Raw genomic sequence first — 5,396 nt, 5'->3', positions numbered from 1 at the left:
TTTATTTTATCAATTTATTCTTGTTACATCTCAATGTTTATCCTATCCCTTGTATCCTCCCATTCTTCCCTCTCTCCCATTTTCCCCTTATTCCCCTCTCCTATGACTGTTCCTGAGGGGGATTTCCTCCCCCTGTATATGCTCATAGAGTATCAAGTCTCTTCTTGGTAACCTGCTACTCAGCCAATAAAGGCTAGGCTCACTACCATAAATATGGAAAGTATGGTCTTAAAAGTATAAAATATAGTTCACGGCAATGCTCACTGTAGCTGTCGCTCCTTTTGTCATTGCCTCAAGAAAATGGCTGTGCCTCCAATATATGCTTATCTTGGCAAGCCAAGACACCAGGAATGTCATCACCAAAGGTTTTGGCTTTGGCTTAATAAAATTTGATTTGAAAAGGGGTTTCTGAAAATGGATTAAAATTTGCCAGCTCAGGCTCTGGCAACTCAGAGGCCACCAAAGTGTTGGCACCTGGAAACCAAGTACAGATGCACTGAGTACAGGCTGATGTTTACAGAGAAGAGGAACCCTCACAATATCCTTGGAACCAGCTCGCACCCAGAACTGAATCTTACCTTTGCTTAATCCTTCTTGCCTAATATTGGCTGAGGAAGTGCTAAAATAAAGAGAAGGTACAAGAGTGAGCTTATCAACCTGACCTGTGACGTGGACTTTGACATCACCGGTACTTTGATCCCAGGCTCTCTAGTGCTTGTCTATAAGGGCTGACTGGCTGGCTACCAGATGAATCTTGAAACCTTGAAGTCCCAAGTGACCCAGAGCAATTCTGCAATTGACTACAAGATGGATGAATGCCAACTTCATACTAATGTGAACAACAGGACAGAGTTTGGTGGCTCTGTGTACCAGAAGGTGAACATGAAAGTGGAGACTGATGTCAATCTTGCCTGGACAGTAGGAAACACTAACACTCACATTGGAATAGCAGGCAAGTATCAGGTTGACCCTGAAGCCTGCCTTTTGGCCAGAAATCTGGTCTGATTGGCTTAGGGTCCACTCAGGCCCTGAAGACAGGTATCAAACTGACACTGACAGCTCTGCTAGATGGCAAGAATGTCAATGCCGGTGGCCACAAGATTGGTATAGGACTGGAATTTCAAGCATAAATGATTATTGTACCATAGTTAATTTTAACATATTTTGCAGAATAACTACCTTCAGAATTTAGTGTACCTTTAAATGTTGTATGTTGGGGATGCAAGAATTGATAAAGACCATGTTAGATCTCCAGGCTAAAAAATGAATCAGCTGAAAGGTGTTTATAATTTCAGAGATATAGCAGAAACCCCACTCGAGAAAGATTCCTTTTAGCTAAAGACATGGATGTGAGAGGAGCCCCTCTAGAGATGACAGGCTGCATATAGAAGCTGGAAATGTGCTGGCCCTTTGTAAGTATGTATGAAGTCCCCAAATGAAATTGTGACTTCCTGAGCATTGAACCCTGGTGTCCTAATCCTGTTGGGAAATATATATATACACCTATGTGAAAGGGAATTTATAGGCAGATACTCATGCCCTAATTCCCTTCATATCCCATCAATTAGTCACCTGTTTTTACAGCAAAAGTAGCCTTCAGGGTGTGGCTAGCTATTTTTTGTGCCATTTTAGGGTAGAGAGGAAGGGCATGATGGAGCAAGGCATTCAGGATGTGATGTGGTGTGGTTTTCTTTTCTTTTTTTTTTTCCTGCTGCCCCCATTCCTCCTCCTCCTGCTCCTGCTCCTCCTCCTGCTCCTCTTCCTCCTTTTCCTATTCCTGCTACTGCTGCTGCTGCTGTTGTTGCTGCTGCTACTATTGTTGTGGTTACACCACAGTATGAAATATCTTCCAGTTTTTCCACTAAGGATCCAAACTGATTTCTGTTAAAGACTCACCATTCTATTTTTTAGGAAGTTAATGGGTACACTCTCGAGTCTTCCATTTTGAGTGGAAGTAGCTCCTCCCCTTCAAATTCTATAATTAATATCCCTTAAAATAAAACTTGACTAAAACATTGAAATCTCAAAATGATAAAATTTAAACACATGAGTGGTACACATCTGAAATCCTAGCATTGTCATGGTAGAGCCAGTAGGATTTGTACAAGGGTGAAACCAACCTGAACTACACAACTGGTTTCAAGCAATCCAGGGAAGCTTAATTATAAAGCCTTGCCCCAAGCAACAACATCAAAGGTAAAGCATGACACCCTGCTCTTTTTGGAAGGTTCATAATTTAGTATTAAGTAAAGCACACCATCTGTAAGTATGATATCTTTTTATTTGACTTCATACAATAATGAACATAAGCATTTTAGCAAAAAGTTTGTTAAAGCATGTGCTTACATTGTGTTAATGAGGTGCATATACATGTACATAAGGCAAGGTTATAAAAATACTTTAAATAATTATGTAAAATTATTTTATAAATGAATGTGGAGAGGTGAGAGAAATAGGTATACAGCTGAAAGGTAGTTAGGAATTGGTGATGACAAACAGCACAGGCTCTAAGATCAACAACTAATAAATGGGATCTCATGAAACTGAAAATCTTCTGTAAGGCAAAAGAAACAGTCAACAGAACAAAACAACAGCATATGGACTGAGAGAAGATCTTCACCAAGCCTACATCCTACAAAAGGTTAATATCCAAAATATAAAAAGAACTCAAGAAACTAAAAATCACTAAGCCAAATGTCACAATTAAAAAATGGAGTACAGAGAATTGTCAACAGAGGAGTGTGAAATGGCTGAGGAACACTTAAAGAAATGCTCAATATCCTTAGTCAACAGAGAAATGCAAATCAAGATGACTCTGAGATTCCATCTTACGCCTATCAGAATGGTTTAAGTGACAACACATGCTGGCAAGGTGCAAAGAAAAGGAAACTCTCCTCCACTGCTGGTAAGTGTACAAACTTGTACAACCACTTTAGACAGTAGAGTGGAGAGAGGGATATGACTTTCTCACATACTCTGGTGCCTCACCTTTGACCATGTCCCCTGGACGGTGAGACCTGGTGGCACTCAGAGGAAGGACAGCAAGTTACCAAGAAGAGACTTGATACCCTATGAGCATATAGAGGGGGAGGTAATCCCCCTCAGGAACAGTCATAGGGGAGGGGAATAAGGGGAAATTGGGAGGGAGGGAAGAATGGGAGGATACAAGGGATGGGATAACCATTGAGATGTAACAAGAATAAATTAATAAAGGAGGAAAAAAATTAAAAAAAATAGAGACATAAAAAAAAAAAGAAATCAATCTGGCACTTTCTCTGAAAACTGGTACTACTGATACCTCAAGACCGAGTTATACCACACCTGGGCATATACCATAAAGACGTTCTACCATACAACAAGGACATTTGCTGAACTATATTTATACCAGCCTTACTCCTAATAGCCAGAATCTGGAAACAATCTAGTGTCCCTCAACTGAAAAATGGATAAAGAAATCTGGTACATTTACACAATGGAATATTATTCAGCAATTGAAAAAGGGAAATCTTGAAATTTGCAGGCTAATGGATGAACTAGAGACAACCATCCTGAGTGAGGTAACCCAGAACCAGAAAGACATGCATGGTATATACTAACTCATAAGCGTATATTAGCTACATAATACAGGATGATCACATTACAATACAGAGACTGATGTGCCAACTAAGGTCCATGTATGATGTGGACCTAGACTCTCTGCTTAGATGTAGTATATAGGGAGCATAGTCTCCTTGTGGGTCCCACAATATGGGGATTAGCAACTACTTCTGACATGTACTCTGGCCCATCAACACAGGACTTCTATTAAGCCTGAAATTTCACAATATTTAGAAACTGGACCACAAATGCTATGCCTAACTTGTTAACCATTTCCCTAATTTTATTTGGGCCCCTAAAGGTATTAATTGTCCCAAATCAGGTGGGAGAAACCTTAAGGAAAGGATGCCTCATTTCCCCTATTGGGGTTGGGTAAGTTTTTGTTTGCTTTTCTGGGCTCCAGATGCTTATTTTCAGTGGGAATTCATTATAAGTTATTATTGGTCTTATTCAGAGAGAAAATGAGATTGGATTCAGGGAGGTCTCTCTTTTCCTTTATCTTTCATAGGTATGGAGATAGGGGTTGACAAGAAAGAACAGGGGATAATGAAATATATAGGGATGATAGGACAAAATGTTGATTATAGAATCTAATCCTCAACTTAAGGTCTTAATTGCTACTCACAAATAATGTTATTTTTAATTCTTTAGTATAGAATTTTGTATATTTATGCAAAATAAGTTTAATTTTGATACATTGGTATAGAATTCAAATTTAAGGTTATTATTCACATATATTACATATATTTCTACTCTAATATGAGGTATTGTACCCATGCAACCAATTATAAGACAAGGTTCACTTCCAATACCTTGAAAGTGCTATTGCAGGCTGTTTGGGGTAATGAAGTAACACAAGCTAATTTTAGTTGATCAAATGATGGTCATATCAATTACTAGTCTACTTTTATCACAAGAATGTACATCCTAGGTTTAACACACAGATATGACTCTATAGATATATAAAGTAAAATAGATAAAGTCTTTAAAAGCCTTAGAGACTTACATAATATGGCATTTAAAGATGCTGTTATTATTTAAAGATTCTTTCACAACATGACTGGTTAACTCCTGGCAACATCCAGCCTAACTCAAAGATGATGAGTATCAAAGAACCTTTTTATGGAGGTGGCTTCAAATGTGGCAAACCAGCTACTGGGCAAATTGTCCTTGTTTCTGTCACAGACAGAAATCTGACTAAAATTGGGCAAGCATGCATGCAGGCAGAATCAACGGCCAATAAGCAAGTCCTCAATAGTTTCTCTGTCAGATATATTGGGCCAAAAGACTGAAGATGATGCTCCAATGTTATAGAGAGTTTTGGGTGATTGTTCAGGCAGCAAACTGTCTCTGCAATCTTTTTCAACTTGGAAGCTGCTAAACTGCACTTCGAGTTTATTCAGGTAATTTTTATTCCTTCTCAAATCTCCATTGGGGTTGACAGTCAGATAGTTTAGTCTTACAATTAAGCTTAGTTGTTTAGGGGTTAAGATGTTTTTAGGTTTAGATAGATGTTTTAAGTTGATTGAGATGAGATATAATAGATGCTGATTTACACTCACAGTTGTAGACTTACCAATATAGGGAAGATATTTTCTTCAAGACTGTCAAATATAAATAGCCAAAACACTATGAATGGAACATTTATATAATGCCTGACTGTTTCATGGTTCTTCTTGCTGTAAGTGGTTTATTTTATTTTTGTGTAATAATGTAAATCTATATGTAAAAAAAATATAATAAAGAAAAAAGAAAAAAGAATTGGTGATGAGGGTACTTGTTAGAATACAAGGGTCTTG

The 5,396-nt window shown here is 38.2% G+C and overlaps 1 pseudogene across 1 annotated transcript; it reads left to right on the top strand.

Annotated features, from left to right (window-relative positions):
* The first annotated feature begins 300 nt into the window (after nucleotides 1-300).
* LOC311595085 (non-selective voltage-gated ion channel VDAC1-like) lies at nucleotides 301-1,130 on the top strand (annotated as a pseudogene). Its single transcript has one exon. The product of its transcript is annotated as a non-selective voltage-gated ion channel VDAC1-like (transcript).
* The last annotated feature ends 4,266 nt before the right edge of the window (nucleotides 1,131-5,396 follow it).

Source organism: Acomys minous (assembly GCF_964271855.1).
Source record: "Acomys minous genome assembly, chromosome: 1".
Lineage (NCBI taxonomy): Eukaryota > Metazoa > Chordata > Mammalia > Rodentia > Muridae > Acomys > Acomys minous.
Note: the sequence above shows the minus strand (reverse complement) of the source record. Positions and strands in the feature narration are given on the sequence as shown.